The sequence below is a fragment of the Triturus cristatus genome, chromosome 2_2, assembly GCF_964204655.1.
Source record: "Triturus cristatus chromosome 2_2, aTriCri1.1, whole genome shotgun sequence".
In the NCBI taxonomy this organism is placed as follows: domain Eukaryota; kingdom Metazoa; phylum Chordata; class Amphibia; order Caudata; family Salamandridae; genus Triturus; species Triturus cristatus.
In genome coordinates, this window is record NC_140582.1 from 10,879,624 (window position 1) to 10,900,114 (window position 20,491).

Below are 20,491 nucleotides of genomic sequence, written 5' to 3' on the forward strand. Positions count from 1 at the left end.
AACCAAGCACCCTGCCTTCAGGATTGATAAGGCCTCTGCCATAGGGGTGACTGATAGGTTTGTATGTGCAGTGATAGGTGAGGTATAGTGAACCTATACCTCAGTAAGGGGTGCATGCACCACCTTACCCAGGCTGCAGTAACAGACCTGTGGTTTCATTTTGGGTGGCTTTCCAGGGGTGGCATAATACATGTGTCAGCCCCTGGTAGGCCTCTGGGGTATCTATGCCCTTGCTACATAGTATACCATATTCTAGGGACTCACAAGGGTACCTCAGGATCCAATCTGTGGTGTACCTAAAGTACATTCAATCAATTTAGAGAGGAAGCAGCTAGGCTGGGGCCCTGAATAGCAGGGTCCCAGCCAGACTAAATTCGAAAAGCAGTGAAACACTAGCAAAAAAGTGGGGGTAACCATAAGAGCAGATCCTACTCTCCTACACCCCCCCCCCCCAAACGCAGGGACATTAAACTAACCTTGACCAGTTGAGTCTTCGTGTTCTAAGTGGAAATGTCTGGAGAGTCCATCTGCATTGGCATGGTTACTCCCAGGTATATGTTCCACTGTATAGTCCATCCCCTGTAGGGAAATGGACCACCTGAGAAGTTTGGGGTTTTCAACCTTCATCTGTTTTAGCCATAAGAGGGGCTTATGGTCTCTCTGAACAAGGAAGTGAGTACCAAATAAGTATGGCCTCAACTTCTTCAGAGCCCAAACCACAGCAAAGGCCTACCTCTCAATGGCTGACCAACGTTTCTCTCTGGTGGTCAACCTTCTGCTTATGAAAGCTACTGGTTGATCCTGACCTTAATCATTCATCTGTGACAGTACAGCCCCTACCCCTAACTCCGATGCATCTGTTTGGACAATGAACATTTTGGAGTAGTCAGGACTTTGCAGAATGGGAGCAGTGCACATGGCCTGCTTCAGGTCATCAAATGCCTTTTGACAGCTAGCTGTCCACTGAACCTTTTTGGGCATTTTCTTAGAGGTTAATTCATTCAGGGGTGTCACTATTGATCCATACCCCTTGACAAATCTTATATAGTACCCAGTCAAGCCTAAGAAGGCTTCACCTGAGTCTGGGTAGTTGGAGCAACCCAGTCCATTATTTTCTGGATTTTGCTCTGCAATGGTTGAACCTGGCCTCCACCTACAAGGTGGCACAGGTACACAACCTGACTCTTCCCTATCTGGCACTTAGTAGCCTTGATAGTTAGGCCTGCTTTTTGCAGGGCCTCCTAAACATTCCTTAGGTGGACCAGGTGATCCTCCCAGGTGGAGCTAAAGACAGCAATATCATCTAGATAATATGCTGCACTAAAGGCTTCCAGGCCTGTGAGAACTGTATTCACCAACCTTTGGAAAGTAGCAGGTGCATTTTTCAGACCAAAGGACATTACCACAAATTGATAGTGCCCACTAGGGGTTGAAAATGCTGTCTTTTCGCTTGGCATCATCAGCTAGCCTGATCTGCCAGTAGCCAGCTGTCAAGTCAAATGTGCTAAGGTACTTGGCTGAGGCCAAAGTATCTATAAGCTCATCTGCCCTTGGTATTGGATGGACATCAGTCCTGGTGACTGCATCAAGACCCCTGTAGTCCACACAAAACCTCATCTCTCTTTTTCCACCACTGGTGTGAGGTTTTGGCACAAGGACCACTGGACTAGCCCAAGGGCTGTCTGAGGGTTCAATAACACCAAAATCCAACATTTTCTGGATTTCCGTCCTGATACAGACCCTGACATGGTCAGGTTGCCTATAAATCTTATTTTTAATAGGCAGACTGTCCCCAGTGTCCACTTCATGAGTGCACCAGGTAGTCTGACTTGGAGTCAGTGAGAACATGTCGGAACTGATTGAGCACCTGTCTGCAATCAGCTTGTTGCTGGGCAGTGAGGCTTCCTGCCAAGGCTACACCATCAACTGACCCATCATCAGGGTTCTGTGAGAGGAGGTCAGGGAGTGGGTCACTCTTCCTCCTGTCCCTCCTCAGTTGCCATGAGCAAGCCCATGTCAGCCCAGTCCACATATGGCTTTAGCCTGTTGACCTGGAGCACACTATGGGGACTCCTTGGAGTTCCTAGGTCTACTAAATAAGTAACCTCTCCCTTCTGTTCAACAATAGTGTGGGGTCCACTCCACTTGTCCTGGAGAGCTGCTGGGGCCACAGGCTCCAAACCCCACAGGCAGTACAGCCTTTTGGTAATGCCAGGATTTTTGCAGTTCCTCGCTAGGCTCAAGGTTTTTGTTTGCCTTTTTCATGTACTCAGCCATCCTGGAGCGGAGACCAAGTACATAGTCCACTATGTCTTGCTTTGGGGGCTTGAGAGGTAACTCCCATCCTTCCTTCACCAAACACAATGGACCCCTGACAGGGTGACCAAACAGAAGTTCAAATGGGCTGTAGCCAACCCCCTTCTGAGGCACCTCCCTGTATGCAAATAAAAGGCAGGGCAAGAGCAGGTCCCATTTTCGCCTAAGCTTCTCTGGGAGTCCTTTGATCATGCCCTTTAAGGTTTTGTTGAATCTCTCAACTAAACCATTGCATTGTGGGTGATAGGGTGTGGTGAACTTGTAGTTCACTCCACACTCCTTCCACATAGCAGTCAAGTAACTAGACATGAAGTTTGCACCCCTGTCAGATACTACCTCCTTTGGAAAACCTACTCTTGAGAACACACTCATAGGTGCTGTAATGGTCCTTAGGGGGATTGCTTCTGGATACCTGGTGGCATGATCCACTACCACCAGTATAAATCTGTGCCCAGATGCAGTTTGGGGAGCCATGGGACCAACAATGTCAATCCCTACCCTTTCAAAGGGCACCCCCACCACAGGTAGTGGTATCAGGGGGGCCTTTGTAGTGCCACCTGCTTTGCCACTGGCTTGGCAGGTTACACAGGAGCGACAAAACTCCTTTGTGTCTTCAGACATGTGGGGCCAATGAAAGTGAGGAACAATTCTGTCCCAATTCTTGTTCTGGCCTAAGTGTCCTGCTAGGGGAATGTCATGGGCTAGTGTCAATAGGAAAACCCTAAACTTCAGAGGTATAACCAACCTCCTGGATGCAACAGGCTTGGGGTCTATACTCTCTGAGTAAAGGAGTCCATCATCCCAAGAAACGTTATAGTTGCCACTAGCATTCCCAGCAGCCTCATCAGCAGCTTGCTGTCTGAGGGTTTCAAGAGAGGGGCAGGTTTTCTGCTCCTGGCTCAGGTCAGACCTGGAAGGGCCCCCTGTCCCCAAGAACTCAACCTGGTCAGGTTCAAGCTCCTCTGGGACAGTTCCTTCTTCAGGCTCAAGATCATCTCCCTGAGGAGACTGATCAGTATCCTGAGACAGGTGGGAAGGCTCTGCCTTAACCCAACTGCTCCTCCTCTTGTGAGGCACCTGGTCCATTATTCCAGAATACAGGGCCTGTCGAGCTTTTGACATTTTTGCCTGTGATCTGGTCACAGCGAAGACATGTGCAGGGATCCCTAACATTTCTGCATGTGCCCTGAGCTCCACTTTAGCCCAAGCTGAAGTTTCTAGATCCTTGCCAAGCAAACACTGTACTGGTAGGTCCGCACTTACCACAACCTTCTTAAAACCAGTTACCCCTCCCCAGGAGAAGTTAACAACTGCCAGAGAATGGTCTGTTCTGACATTGCTAGCATTGGTCACTTGGTACATTTCACCAAGTATAATCTGCCCAGGAGCCACAAGATCTTTTGTCACCATTGTGACACTTGCTCCTGTGTCCCTAAATGCCCAAGCTTCTACTCCATTAATTAAAGGCTGCTGTCTGCATTTGCCCAAGTTACTGGGACTCACAAAGGGGGACATATCCATGCCCCCATCACTGACCAGCACAGCCTGAGTTGGTACTCTGACTAGGCCAGAGTCCATCTCAGAACCCAGGGTCAACCCTACTACACCCTTATTCTCTGTATTCCCACCACCAATTGTAACTGCACTAGGGGGAGCAGGTGCCTTAGGGACATTGGTGGGGGCTGGAGTATTTTCTTTGGCCTTGGTGCAGTCACTAGTCCAGTGAGTTTTCTGTTTACAGATTTTGCACCAAGGTTTCCTTTGGCCTTTACCCTTTCCTGACTGTGAACCCCCACCTGAAGAAGATTTGTGGGGCCCTTGAGAAGACTTCTGGTCTTTACCCTTGTCCCCACCCTTGTCAGAGTTTTTGGAATCTTGCTTCTTTGGGTCACCACCTTGGTTCTGTACCTTCTGCCTCACCCTGGTTCTGACCCATTTGTCTGCCTTCTTTCCCAATTCTTGGGGAGAGGTCCGATCAGAGTCTACCAGGTACTGGTGCAACAGCTGTTAAGAATCTGCTCACTCATTATCAGATTGTACAATCCTATGAAGTCACACACTTTACTGCCCAATAACCAACCTCCCAGAGCCTTAGCATCACAGTCAACAAAGTCAACCTAGTCTTGATGTGTTTTTTTGGGTGTCTCTGAACTTTAACCTGTATTGTTCAGTGGTTAGGCCAAACCCATCTATTATAGCACTTTTCAAGACTTTGTAGTCATCAGCATCCTCTTCTCTTACAGTGAGGAGCTTGTGTCTACCTTTGTCTGCAAAGGAGAGCCATAAGATTGCTGCCCACTGACCTTGAGGGACCTTCTGTACTTTACAGGCGCTCTCCAAGGCAGTTATCCATTTGTGGATGTCATCACCACTCTGGTAGGGAGGGACAATCTTACTTGGGTTTCTATGGTCATAAGACGTCTCCCTATCTCTAGGGAAATTGCTGCCACCAAGGGACTCTAGTCCCTCCTTTTTACTAGCTCTGTAGAGCTCCAGGGCTTCCCTATCTAAGGCCATCTGCTGCTTTCTGAGGTTGAACTTGTCTTGCTCATACTTCAGCAGTCTCTCTCTCCTCTCCTGGGAGGTTTCTCTCCCTCTGTGAGAAGAAACAGAGGTTCCTATAGAGGAGTTAGACTGGGTAGATCCCCTTGACAGAGATCTATCCCTTCTAGCCCTGTTGTCAGGCCTACCAGGAGGAATAAAGGAAGTGGCATTGTTGTCATCCTCCTCATCCTGGTGGTCTGTGATCACCAGAGTCTGGTCATCGTTACCAGTCTTGTCAGCATTAGAGTTAGGGGAGTTTCCACCCCTAGACCCACCCTCAGGTGCTGTCCCACCCACACTGTCTAAATCATCAGGCCCACTAGGCCCTGTGATATCATCCAGTTTCAGTATCTTTAAAAGATGCTGGGTGGATGGACTTTTGCCTCTCTTCAGCTTCCTAATGGAACATAAGGACCTAAGCTGAGCAAAGGTGAGATCCTCATATTTATAGGGAAGGAGCTCACTGGTTCCTGCTAGGGACCCACTGGTTCCTGGCTGGTTAGACATTACTAATGTGGTGTGGTGTATTGCACTACCTACACTAGTGTGGCCTACTAAACTCTCTTGAGTTGTAGAAAGGGTGTGCTCTCCCTTAACACACAACTCTAACTTCAGTAGAACTTACAGTAGCTAAACTTGATATTATATGTACCTCAGGTACCTTTAGTGGTTTTCAGTTGATCAATTCAATTGAGATTATCTGGTAAAAACAATAGCAAGCTGGAATTCCACACGCTGCACACCAATGTGAGAAGGTGGCCTGATATATGCTGTCCACTAGTTCTAGTGGGCACCTTGTATCAATCCAAACAACCCCTTATGGTGATAGGTTAAAAACAACCTTTATTGAAAGCTATCCTAGTGGTAGCTATGGAGAGCAGCCTTCAGGCTAAGTCTTGAAAGAATGTAAAGCAGCTTGTTTTACCAGTCTATTATCTCTTGAATGATCAAATGAAAAGACAACCACACCAGGTATATATTAAAAATATATGTATTTAAGATAAAACACACCCCTCTAGTCTCTTTATGAGACTGGAGTTCGAAGTACTTAGTTTATAAGATAGCAATTATCAGTAATAGCACAAATACACGTTTGGGCCCTAGGGGCGTACCAAACCATATACCAAAAAAGTGGTATAAGAACCACGACTGGGATAGACACTAGGCCTATAGCCTCTAGAATCGCTGGGACCCCAAGGAACCACCCAAGGTAGTGACACAGGGGACCCACGGTGACTGTATGCAGTGTGTAAACACAACCACGGGTTCCCATTATCTTCTATGGGCAATGTCGAGGTTGGAAATTTAAAGATTAGGGACACTTCTAATCGAGTCAGGACCAAACCTTTTTGGACTTGGGTAGTTCTAGGGCTAGCACCCACGAGAGCACCGGAGTACTCGAGTTACCTCACCCAGGGAAGCCAGGTGCATAGGTGTCTTTTGGTGTCGGGTCGCGTCGTCGATTCCAATAGAAGCCTGCAAAGAACTGCTGCTGCCGTGAAGAGGAGAAGTGTCCGGAGAGATCCAAGCCTGGATCTAGGATGTAAGGAACCTGAAAGCAGAGGGGACAGAGTCTGGGTCGCTTGCCAGTGACCTAGGGCAGGATGGACCAATGCCCACAGATGTCGGGTGCTTCAGGTCAGTTGATTTGTGTCTTGACTCTTCAGCCACGAGGTCCAGGAGGCGTCGACGAAGTCCACGAGCCAGATTCGAGCTGCTCCACAAAGTCTGTCGAGTGCTGCGGTGTCAGCGACCAGATTGGTCCCAACAAACCTTGGCAACAGCAAGTCACTAGAATTCAGAGAAAGGACTGTGGTGCACACCAGTAAGGTCTGATGGACTCACCCAGTGAGGGTAAGTAAGGGCACGTCTGGAGCAACCAGAAAAGCCCAAGCAGAAAAGGAGTTGCCTTCGTGGGGACCTGCTAGCCAATGGGCTAGTGATCGCGAAGGAGCCTCGAGCGGTCGCACTTGAAGCTGGCCCACGGGTCACTCGTGGAGTGGAGGCCAACTATCTTCAGTGCAGGAGGTGCTCAAGGCTGGGGCTACTCGGAGCCCAAAGCACAACTTCAAGGATGTCCAGGAAGATAGTGTTGCTGCAAAAGATCACGGTGTCCTGGGGTCACGGTTCCACGTCACCCACGATAGCCACAGGCCTCAGCTTTGCTGTGGACTCAGGGTAGCCTCTGGGAAGTCTGGAAATCCACCTCTGGTAATGCAAAGATGTCCGGCGGGAGCTTTGGTGATGCAGACCGGCTAGTTGCTTTTTTGGTGACTGCCAAGCAGGGAAGTCACTCCTTGACCCCAAGGGAAATTTCTTCAGTCTTATAAAGTAGAACGTCGAAGGTCCAGGATATATGTTGCAGAGTTTTGTCCAGGGTAATCTAAAGTCCTAGGGACTGGATTCCTATACTTATAGTAAGTTTAGGGGATGAACTAACTCTAAGGCCCCACCTATGGGTGGGCTTGGAAAGAGGGGTGGTTACACCCATTTCCTTTGTCCAGTTTTGCGCCAGAGCAGGGGCAGGTAGCCCCTGCAACCGGTTTGAACTGGGCTATGCACAGGGACAGCAAACGTGCCCCCAGTGCAGGACTTCAAAGCACCAGAGAGTGCTCCCGCCCAGCCCCAATACACATCAGCCTGTCTGCGGAGGTGGTCACACCTCCCTTTGACAGGAAACCTATTGTCCAGGCCTCCCCTGCCGGAGTTTCGGTCAGCAGCAGGAGGCCAGACCCGTGTCTGTGGCAGAGGCATCCATTTTGTGATGCCAGGGCTCAGGAAAGTCCTACTGGGTTTAGCCAGTGTGAACATGTCTCTTCCTCTAGAAAGGTGGAATGCTATCCCCGCCGCGGGGGGGGGGGGGGGGTAGTATTCCAAAGCGTTTGACACCAAACACGACATGTTTTGATGCAGCCATTGCAAAGTTAGCATTTACCGCGAGGTTATAATGCACTTAAGAGTATATGGTATGGTTGTATCACAGAACAGCCATAAGGAAGTATTTCCGAAAGCTGCAGAGAGCCTCAGCTCATGCTTGGACACCCTCTGAGGCAATTCGATTCGGAGAAGAAGCCAACGCGAGAAAGAAACCGTACAGGACACTGTTTCACGTAAAGATAAACAAGTATTGGACAATACACAAAGCCTCCGTTTGTCCTGAGCCCGCTTCAAACCGGAAAACGCTACGATTCAAGCGCACAGCAATCTCTTCCGCCGCCCGCAGCAGGGTCCACACAACATCAAGATATTACAAGTCCACTGATTTTGCTCTTTTTGTTGCTGCATTATTGCAGTCACACATAGGTCCTGATGAGGATCTCCACATCAAAGGGGATCTGAAACGCGTCGACCTTTAGTCTAAGGCCAATCTTTGAGTTCAACTAAAATAGAGTGTACTGTGTTCCATTGAATCGATGGCCTTCTTCAATGTTTGCAGTTTATTGTAATTTGTACAAGATATGAGTGGTATGAATGGGTATGACTGATGTATTTAATGTTTTTTTGTACAAATATGTTTGTTATGTCTTCTTTGTCAAAATCAAAAAAATGAATTTTGTATTAATGTTTATCACTGTAAGTTCAGCTTTTCCGCTTGGGGCACAATGTAGTGTTATGTGTTGTTTTTTATAAATCGAAATGCTTGAAGATTAAATCAGACAGAAAAAGAAGTCTTTAGTGTGGTGTTTCATTGACCACATCTAAAAATTAAATTGATGCTAAATAATGGGCAGCACTGGCAGCTCTCTTTGTTTTGCAGCCCCTGGTAGGCATCTGAGGTACTATGCCCTAGGTCCTAGGTACATAGTATACCATATACTAGGGGCTTATAAGGCACTCCAGAATCCAATTAGATATGTACCTAATGTACATGGAAACCATTTTAGAGAGGAAGCAGCTAGGCTGTGGTCCTGATTAGCAGGGCCACAGCCAGACTAAGGTCGAAAAACAGTGAAACACCAGCAAAAAGTGGGGGTACCCATGTGAAGCAGATCCTACTCTCCTACAGCCTGTCTGTTCTCTTTTGCCTGTGCTACAAAAGTCGATTCCTCCTGCAGGCCCAATGACCTCCAAAACCGTGGAAGGACTGCCTGCCTTCAATAAAGATCAAGAACTCCAGAGGACAGCGGACCTATCCACAAGAAACCAACAACCTTGGACTTTTAAGCCCTGCGGAACCAAAAAACCCAACCACCAGACCCACCTCTGCACCCTAAGCCTCCTGCCCAAATCCACGGGGCCCACTGGCCCTAAGAAGGTTCCCCATCAGTCCTGAGCCCAAGTCCATTGAGGGTGGACCGCTCCTGGGCACCGCAACGAAGCCTCCATCCTCAAACCAAAGACCCCCCAAACCATGTCTGCTCTGGTAAGCTTTTTCTGATGTTAAAGGCCAACCCTGCACCCAAAGCCTCTGGGCCTTGGGGAGCTTGACCAACGGTGATCCCCAAGCATCAGTACTTACCTTTGTCAGCTGTTGGTTTTCTTCATCCCACCTCCTGGCCAGAGCCTGTAGCCTTTTACCGAAACCGATCTCTTCTATTGGTTTGTATTGGGCGCCGGATCCAAGCACCACGAAGACTCATTGAAGAGCTCTAATTGTATATATTTGTAAAGAAATTTAAGTTTAATTTTTGCTGAAAGTAGTTTTTTTGTTTACAATGTTTTTTTTCTTGAGACTTCCGAAAAGCATCTTGATGCAGCAGAGAAATAGGAAAGCAGGCGGTGCGCGGCTTTGTAAAAAGGCAAGGAGTGGACTGTGAACAGAGTAGTTACAATTACACATTCTAAAACAGGGGTGTGATTCAACCAGCCAAGGGTTGTTAGGCAGAGCAGCTGAAAGCCCCCATAACCCAGGTGCAGAGGCTGCTCACTGCTGGCGAGTAGTCCACCCTGGAAGAGAGCTCAGCTGATGGTCCCTTACCTCTCAGGGGGACAATTGTGGCTTGCAGGAAATCCATCGCCATCTAACCAAGATGCATCCCACATGGGGCATAGGGACAGATGTCGAATGTTACCCTTACCCCAGAGTGTGTGCATTGTGAAAATTAATTTTAAGAAAAAAGAGGTTGCTACTATGATCCATGAAACATACAAGGATCTTCTACAGGAGCTCACCTTCAACTGTGTATATGGTCAGAGAACTCCTTAGTGACACTCAAAATGCTCATCAAAAACAGCAGAGGGTTTTTCCCTTATATAAACAATGAATTCTGGTTCTTTGGGCTTATATTACGTTGTGACTGCTGGGCCAGCAACGGTGCTTCTGACGGCGAGAATTTTTTTTTATGGCATGTATATTTTGAGTGCTCAAGTGTTAAATATACACATATACATGACACGTGAAAAAATACCTACTACCAGTACTTTCCCATTGCTGGAGTCTGGAACATATGTGGCCAGTCCAGTCAATGGGTAAATAGTACAAAGCAGACTTACCTGGATCTCAGCGCCAACAGGGTTGTTTTCTTTGGAGTCAAGATCCTGAAGGAAGGGATCCACGTGGAAGACTGGAGGGAAAAAAAGGAAAGGGTAATTCCAATGGCGGTGAACTTCTCTTTACCAACCTCTGACAGCTGCTTTTTCCCTACTGCCATCGAGGTGGTCGGCGAATGTCTGGCGGTGGTGCTCCTGCAGTCTTTTGTTCAGCAAACCGCCACATAGTAATACAGTGGGCAGACCGCCACCTGTGTGGTGAGGTTTCCGAAGCCATTTCGACGGTGGTTCCCTTACCACCAAACTCGTAATCCGGTCCTTAGTCCTTCACTCATGTATTTTATGACTGGTCAAAGGTGACCATAACCCAGTGAGCATAAATTAAAGTTAGAGTCCTGTAAGTCTTCTTAAACCATTAAAGAAGCTTTGCTGGGTACTTTGTGGCACACATAAATTGGTGATTGTGGTCCCTAATCCTTTTATGCATTTGTACCAGTACCCTTCCTAACCACATTTGATGACTGTTCCACAATACTAAATATCTCTGAAGATATGAGCAAAACAATCTAACTTCACATGACCCCTTACATTCCAGTGATTTCTAAAAGCTATAAGGAAAAAATGGCTTGATAAAGACTGTCTACTTACTAAGTTAGAGCAACAAGTATCACAATTTATCCGTAAGCACTTGCAAAAGCATCATGTATGAATTAATAGGATTTATAAACGTGATTCATAACTTGCTGTTGAGAGCAGCTACCAATATCATCTAGAAATAATAACACTAAGGAATTTAGACGTTAGTTGCCAGGAAGTAACGTTGGCCCAGGCAAATAGGCAAAAACAAATTCCAAGTTATATCAGTATGACCAACAAAAGAGGTCTTGGGGCATCAGGAACAGACTATTATACTTAGCTCTGAGGTAGGGTATTGACCTCTGTTTACAGTTGACGAGTTTAAACCCGCTATTCACAAACGAAAAACATATAACGCCCCATGCTTTTCAGGGGCCCTACTGGCATTTATAAATTGTACCCAAAGTCTAGGCTACTCTCTTATTACAGATTCCAAATGCAATCCTAAAAAACAGCTATAATTCCCTTGTTTGACCTGGCATCCTTGGCGTTGTTTCCCCTATCTTTTTGCCTGTACCTTCTGTATTTTTGATGTCATGCTGGACATAATTTTTGCTGGTTTATGTACTTAGGGCACTTTACCGCTGCTGATCAGTGCTAAATTGCAAGTGCTCCCTGTGAAAATTGTAATTTTGATAGGTTATCCATGACTGGCATATTTGATTTACTGGTAAGACCCTAGTAAGGTGCACCATGGGTGCTCAGGGCCTGTATTTCAAACGCTACTAGTGGGCCTGCAGCACTGGTTGCGCCCCCAACATGAGTAGCCCTGTAAACTTGTCTCAGACCTGCCATTGCTGTGTCTGTCAGTGCAGTTATAAAGTACCAAATCATCCTGGCAAGTGCCTCCACTTGACAGGCCCTGACCTTCCCTTTTACTACATGTAAGGTGCCCCTAAGGTAGTCCCAAGTTACCCCCAGGGGCAGGGTGCAGTGTATGTAAAAGTTGTAGGACATATACTGGTGTGTTTTACATGTCATAATAGTGATATACTGCCAATTTCCTTTTTCCCTATGGCAAGAACTAGGCTCTAGGCTATCATTGGAGCTGCCTTGTAACATTTTACAAGCATACATTTGAATTGGGAACAGCTAGTTTGGGCTCTCTGAGCTCAGGATTTTAAAACACATCTTTTAGTGTAGGTGGTTTTTAAATTGTGTGTTTCAAAATGCCACTTTTAGAAGGTGGCCATTTTCTTGTTTAACTATCCTGTGCCTCTGCCTCGTCTGGTTTAGACTGACAGGAACCTTTTTGTGCATTAAATCTTGACAGTCACACAAAGGGAGTTGAGGATTGCCCATCACCAGACCGATGGGCCTTCCTGAGCTAGAGTGGTTTCACCTGCACCTCAATAGAGCCGTGCCTGGCCTTTCACAATTATGTGTCCAACCCCCTGGTGTGTGTCTTGAACCAAGACCAGGCAGGACAAGAATGTGGGCACTACAAAGGAAATCCTTTGAAGAATGCCTACTTCAAAGGCCAAAAGAGTTATAAGTATTTGACCTAAACCCCCAGACTTTTAGAACACTTTTGGATCAAGAGGAACCTCTGCCAAGGAAAACAGCTGAAGAGCTGTGAGGAGGAGTGCTGCCCCTTTGCTGTGTGTTGCTTTGCTGAGTTTGCCTGCAGTTGCTGCTTCTGCTTTGGAGAGGAGAAGGACTGGACAACTTTGCTGTCCATCCTTCTTGTGAAGTTTCTCCAAGGGCTTGTGTGTGCTTGCCTACTGTTAAGAAGTCTCAGGGCCAGCAAAGACTTCACCTGCAGCATCCCTGGACTCCATTACTGGGAGTTCTGACCTGCCAAACAGTGCTAGTTCCAGTTCTGGGCCCTTGGAGGTTGTTCCTGCTGCAAAGATCTGCGCTTGAAACCATCAAATCGAGGCATCGCCCTTCCAGTGCCTGTTTTCCGATGCACCAGGAGTAATTACCACGCACCGCTGCCGTGTGGCTGAAGAAATTAACGTAGCATCTTCCCATGGCCGAAGAAACCGCCGCAGCCCTAGTTCAGCGCACTGTGTCTCCAAAGTCAGAGACACCAACACTGACTTCAATGCAGGCCCTGCTGTACTGCTAAAAGAATCAATGCATCATGGGACCACGGCTGAAGAGGTCGACGCAGCGCCTATTTGCAGCTGCCACTGCGACCTCCAGCGCGGCCGGATTTCCACGCATCGCAACTTTTTCACAAGTTTCCCGATGCAGCACCCGCACACCAGAACTGTCTTGGATTTCAACTCATCGCTTCCCTCTACAGTCCAGATTCGATGCAACACTTCTACTGTGTGCAGCAAAACTGACGCATCGCCTCCCCAAGGACTCAGGAACTGATGCTTTGATGTGTTTTCTGGAGCTTCCCTCCTCTGCGGCTGTTTTGTTTCATGAATTTTGATGCATCTGAAGCACTTTGTGTAAAATCACCAAATCCATAGAGTTCTATGAACAGGATTGCTTGAAACCTTTTAAAAGTCATATTTTGAGTTGTGTACGTTGGATTTTTGTCGTTTTGAGCTTGTTTGCTTTAGATAAAGATACTTTATTTTGTTAAACTGATGTGATGTCCATTTGTAGTGTTTTCACTATGTTACTGTGTGTGTTATGTACAAATACTTTACACATTGCCTCTGAGATAGGCCTGACTGCTTGTGACAAGCTACCAAGGGAGTGACCAGGGGTTATCTTGAGTGTGTAACTCCCTTTTCCTGACTAGAAGGAAGAGTCTCTACTTGGACAGGGTGTATGTCACTGCCAACCAGAGACCTCCATTTCTAATGTCCCTGTTAGTGTAGGAAAGTGGGTACAGCCCCAACATACAACAAGCATTGGCATAGCCAATAGGTCTCGCCTTTGGGACCTTATAAGTGTTTAGTCATGCAACAGTTGATGTTGTTGCACCAAGGATATTGTGCTGCATAACTAAATACTTATAAGGTCCCAAAAGCGAGACCTATTGGCTATGCCAATGCTTGTTTTTAAAGCGATGGAGTGCAAGGAAGCAGCTCAAAGTGAGAGAAAGCAACACAGGCACATGTGGGGGCAGAAGCAAAGCGGGATGAATTTTGGGAATAAGCAACACAAGGGTGCAAGTGGGGAAGTAACACAAAGGGCATGATGGGGGTAAAGCAAACGACAGAGCAAAATGAAGTAGTGCAAGGGCAAACAAGTAAATGAGACCAAGTAGGAGCAGAGAAGCCCACATGTACGAAAGATAAGGGTCAGAGCACAGCATGAGGAAGCAGGGACAAGCACATCGGTGACAGAGAAACACGGAGGGTTGGAGGAAAGAAGGGCACGAGAAAGATCAGCAAGAAAACAAAAGCTGTTCCTGGGAGTGCTTAACCCAAAAGAAACAAGCATTGGCATAGCCAATAGGTCTCGCCTTTGGGACTTTATAAGTGTTTAGCCATGCAACAGTTGCATAACTAAACACTTATAAGGTCCCAAAAGTGAGACCTATTGGCTATGCCAAGCGGCTGCAAAAGTGAAAGTGATCGTGATCAAATATCAAAGCGACCGTGCGGCCGCCAAAGTGAAAGTAATCGCGGTAAAAGTGGCGCGCGCGCCCGCGCACATGCACTGTAGCGCTAGGCTGGCCTGGTAGCACTTTTTGGAGCGCTCTCAATAAGTCTCGCCAGACCAGCGCATGCGCTGCGTCAGGCGAGACCTAAAAAAGTAGTGTTTGAAGCACAGAAGCCAGCCAATCAAAAGACGGTAAAGAAGCAATGCTCCATGGGAGAGACGGCAAGATTGAAAAGCTGAGACACGAATAAGAAGCAGGTAAATGAGTGTCAAAGCCAACAATCGAGTTCTTAGTAAGCCAATGTAATTTCTAACAAAAATAGTATACATAGTCCAGTAGGAGAGACATAAAAAAAAAGAAGATAGGCAAACTTATCACCGAGACTGTAGGCGCTCTTTGTGCAGGAAAATAAAGAGCAGGTCAAAAGAGAAGAAAAGTGTTGTCACTGAAGAGAAAAACTTTAGGTGGATGTGATCAATGTGCACAGAATTAGTGTAGTCACTCGAAGTTAAAGATAAAGTGTGCGCTATATTGCGATAGGTAGAAGCAAAAGATTAATGACAATTTAAAGGCCCAATAGATGAAGCACACTGAGAAGACCCTTTAATGTATGTATATTATATTTAAAATTATTTGGGGGGGTGGAATTCAAAACAGACCCAAAAGAAAAATGCCAGAGGTTGCCCTCATATGTAATTAAAATGGTCCTAAATATAAATTGACCAAATGAGAACCAATTATTTTGTTTAAGTTTTAAACCACTGACTGTTCTGCCACCACTACCAATCATTTTAAGCTTGACATTATCAGCTGCCTAGAGACCACCAGCCCACTTTAGTCACTGTAAACACACACAGCAATTTCCAGAAGCTTCAGTGCATGATGGCCCCCTTCCTGAGAGAAGTGATATCACAGTAGCACTGCCATCATTTGTAGTGTTTAGTTACTACTAAAGGCTTGTACAAACTGGTAGCTCTAGCAATGACACAGATAACATGGCTAGTACATCAGTCTTCTTCGGCCCATTCTCTTAACACATCTCGGACATGAGCTTACTTGGACAGTTGTCTTCTTAATCTGCCGTTGCGGACCAGATTTAAATGCGTTGAGCTGATGGGTGGGCTGATGTGTCGTAGGCAGCAGAGTAGCAGTAGCAATGTGGAGGGTATGGGGGAGCATATCATGGTTTCATAACGGAAAATCATTCACAGAATAGTGTGTGTAGACTTTAAACTTCAAACGATTTGGCTAGGCTGATCAATTGCCTTCCTTTTTATTTTGGCATATTTCTTAATAAATTATAAACATTCCATAATGCAGACCAAAACAAATAAAATTAAGGAGAGGTAACATGCTCCAGATATCTTCTCAATGGGCCAAAACAATTGTTAGGTCTTAGCTTTGACATCCTCAGATTCATTGCAATATTCATGGTCTTTAAGGCAGCAATATAATTTTGTAGAATGGCCTCCTCATTCACGTTACAGTAATGCAGCGTTTAAGTTCAGCAGCAATACAGCTACAAGTTTTTGGGCTCTTTTTGAATATTTTCCTCAGATCCAAAAAGCGCCATCAGTAGTAAAACTCACTTGGCAACTGAACAATTTGTTGAGTCACTTGAAATAAACCCCAAAATGTAACAATAGCAGAGCATGGTCATGCAAGATGAATAAAGTTTACTTCAGAAAACCTACATCTTCGGAAGCTAGGGTCTACCTCTGAATCTATTTTATTTTGAATAACCAACGTACAACACATCTGGTGTTAAAGCTTGAAATGTAATATTTGTGCCTCGTGTTCGAGGAAATTGATTTGTTTTGCGCACAGCAGTAAAACAATACTCCGCCTTGTAACCCCATTCCTTGCTGATTACATACGGATTATTGCTTGCAAGCTTAGAACCGAACAATTAAGCTGTAGCCAGCAAGCTACCTCTCCCAACTCAGTCCTTCCTTAACCAACACCAGCCCTCATACATCAAAAACTCCGACTGCTCAAAGATTGGTAATATGTAGAGACATCAAAAACAATGCCAACATTCAAGACTTCCGACCTGCTCAATCAGAACACCACAAATCAAATAACGATCTTGCTTTGTATAACTCAACATAAAGCATTTTATTTAAAAGATAAACTGACCATTCAAACTATATAACTAACAAGCATGTTCCTCGCGCTAAACGGAGGCAGCAGGGGGAGGGGCGAGAGGAGGGGGCGAGTGAAAGCGTTTCACTTGCGAGAGCGTGCAGCGCCAGGAGCGATAATTGCTACCATATGGTGCTGCGCGCTCCCACAAGTGAATCGCCACACGTGCACGCATTGCCATTGAAGGCAATGGAACGCGTGCACGTTTTTGGCTGAAAAGCCAAAGCGATCGCAAAAGGTCTTTTTGCCTACGCAGCGCATGCGTGCTGCGTAGACGAGACCTAAAAAGGGTTAAAGAATTGAACCATGTGAACTCTAGACCAAAAACATGTTCATACACAGCGGGTAAAACTTTCGACAAATTATAACTAAAAAGGAGTAGTTGAGTAAAGAAGGACAGTGTTTTATATCTTCTAGGATGAGTTACATAAAGGTGTTTGAACAACTTATTACTTCTTTGACCTACTTAAAATCTCCCATAAATCCCTAGAATTTAAAGGATCTCATATATACGTATATTTTTATTCATGATAAAAGTCCATTTGATTTGATAAAAGGGAAGACCTCATGTTGGACACTCAAAAATGCCAAGGTGACCCTGGTTTGATCAAAATCCTGCAGGAATCGTATCATAGCACTACTTTAATTATCGTTTTGGTGCTGGGGCAAATTCACTTATATTTGCATTATCGCAGTAAAAATAGGACAGAACTGTGTGTTGACTACCACCTTCTTTAGCCTCCTTATGAAGAACCTAAAGTGGCATTTCAAGGACCAGAGATGTACAGTCGTGGCTCCTGCAGGTAAACATGTTAGGGCAGGGTAGGGGAGGTTGTCGACAGACGAAGGAATAGGAAAAATTGAATAAATATTCCGTTGTCTGTCGACAGCCCCCTCCTACCCTGTCCCACCGCACTTACCTGCAGGAGCCAACTGGAGATGTAGTCCATATTTGTTGTAACATTGCATTTGACACTGCAGTGCACATTTGTTTTGGTTGACAGTACTTTTACTATGTAGTCAAGAACGCCCTTTAATCAGATCACCGTACCAGAATAAAATTACAATATGTGGAACATTTAATTAGTAAGTATATGCATTGCCAAAAGGGTATTACCATTCCAAATGTTACTACCAAAAAATCACCTGGATTCCCCCTTTTGATTCCTTTAGTTAGACAAGCCTAATCAATTGCATCATAACACCACCTTTACAGGATATGGAAGCAGATAATATTTATCTTACATGCTATATAGGTTTAGCATTTTAATGTTTCCCATTGGAAATTTAGTATGAATACATGACCACTAACTGAATAAAAAAGACAATATATCATTGTATATGTAACTTATGGATTTTCTAGGAGCACTGTTTCATCTTACATCGTCCTCTGATATATCCCTCAACAACTGGTATTATGTACTAATATTTCCTCTGGTATTTATATCTTTACAAAAAATATTCTGTTTCAGTCACATGAGGAATTAAGCAGCCCTTTGCCAGTAAAACAAGCAAGCCAACTCATGACCAATCCAAATTTACTGGTTTTTATTTCGTAATCTGAAGAGTTCGTCTTTATGTAGTGAACCAATTTGCATAAAGTGTCCTGATCAGACTTAGACAGAAGCAGTTGCAAGTCCTATTTACAGATAGATATCTGAGAAACATATTAAAAGACACCACAAGACATATTAGCGGCCGGCCCTGGTGGTTGTAGGCCCATGTTTGTATTGATTTTTATGTACAATAAAGGTTTTCGCAAAAAAAAAAAAATTAAAAGACACCACAAGATGTATTATATATATATATATATATATATTTTTTTTTTTATTATCTTTTGTCAAAGAGAAGAACATGTAACAAAAAGAAGGCTTTGTCATAGTGTAAAGCAAACGTTCAGATACTGGAATACATTCAATATGTTTCTGCATGTATTGCAATCTTTTCAAACTTTTACATTTTTGGTTGTGCAAGTAGTAAGCCCCTCCCCCCGGCCTCCTACCATCCTCAACAGTCATGCACGGCGCCATCATCAGACCCGTTATCCTAGTTCACGTTAGCCATTTGCCCTCAGCGCGGCCCCGTCCGTCTATACCTGAGATGCCTGCTCCGTCTGAGTCTCCGCTGTCATCTCCCAGAGGGATACAGCAAAAGGTTCCCAGATCTCTCTAGGTGTAACGCGCTCAGGCATAAGCACCCAATAACCACTGAGTTGCTCCTGGCAGAAGGCAGCGACCCGCAGCCATGCAGCGCGCGTCAGCGCAGGTCGGCGCCCCCAATGGACCGATACTCTGTGCTAAGCCCGCACCAACAATATCGCCACCAGCCTATGCCGATCTATTATTATCTTTTCAACATATCCCAACAGACAAGCCACTGGGTTCGGCTCAATGAGAGCCCCCACTATAGCACCAATTGTCCCACACACCTCTGTCCAAAATTGAAACACTTTCGGGCAGCTCCAGGCCAGGTGCAGGAACAACGCCTTTGGCGCCACGCAGCGAGCACAATTCGAGGTCACACATAGTACCATCTTATACATTTGCAGAGGGAGGAGGTACGTTTTATTCAAATACTGAAATTGGATCAAGCGTAACTTATAGTTGGGTGATAGCCTCTCTGTCTGTCCACAACAGAATACCCACACTGGAAGCTCGGCGCCCAATTCCTTCTCCCACGCCTCCCTTGCCAGGGAGGTTTCCTGTGTAGCAGAACAAATTGCCATGGAGTATAATCTGGTGACAAGCTTATTGGGGGATACTGTGTTATATATATGTTATAGCGCCTCAAATGTTGGGGGCTGTTCCGGGAAAGTAGCGTATAGTGCTCTGCAGGACGCACGCAGCTGGCAATAAAGTAGAATGTCAAGGGTGATGTACTGCGCAGAGGCGCAACTAGAGTCAAATTTCGGGGGGAAGTAAGAAAAATTTTCGGGGGGGGCCTGAATCTTTAAGCAATAGGCAGAGAGGAGCTGCAAGGGCTCTTAGAAGGGGTGAAACAGCAAGGCCTCATTAACATGCAAATGGTCTTTTAAAGACCTGTGAAGTGCTCGGGTTCGGCTGTGTGTGTGCCGGGGAAGCTGTCTCATCCCGGGCTGCCACACACGACGGGGGGGGGGGGGGGTGGGGGGGCGCTGAAGCCCTTTGAGTCCAATGGGTGTTGCGCGCCTGGTACTGCGCATCGTCAGACTAGGTACTAAAGCCATGAATATACCCTTTCAGGAACAAATCTGCCACAGTCGTCAGACCTAATTCCGAGGCCCTGTCGGCCATCCCCTTATCTGGTAATGGAGGAAACATTGGGTTCACAGCCAGCGGGGCCGACGGGGCGTGCAGAATCGCAATGCCGGGGCAACATCGGATCCCCCCCAAGCCCACCGCACGTATTCATCCGGGTCTATTTCACCACGAGGCGCTCTATATTTGTCAAATACCGCTGTCAAAAGATGCACGGTACCACTCTATCCCTCTCCACCACCACATGTGGTTGGAATGGAGCTGGGTACAACCAATGGTGGAGATAGCTGGCCTGCGCGCATAGGTCATACACCTGCAGGTCCGGGGTTCCCATTCCGCCCTTCACCAATGGGCGAGTTAGTGTCTCAAATTTAACTCTAGGATGGCGGCCCGCCCAAACCAGCCCCACCAGCCCAGAACATAGTCTTTCGAAGAATTGCGCTGTGAGTAGGATCGGGACATTCAACAAAAGATATAAAAATTTAGGCAAAACAATCATCTTTGCTATTGCAACACGGCTCACCAGAGACAGCGGCAGTCCCCTCCATACCTGCACTCGCGACTCCAATCATTCGACGGCGCAACCAAAATTTGCCCTTCAAACCTCGTCCACGTCTCAACTTAGCCAAACTCCTAAGTATTTAGTAGGTTCGATGGCCCATCTGAA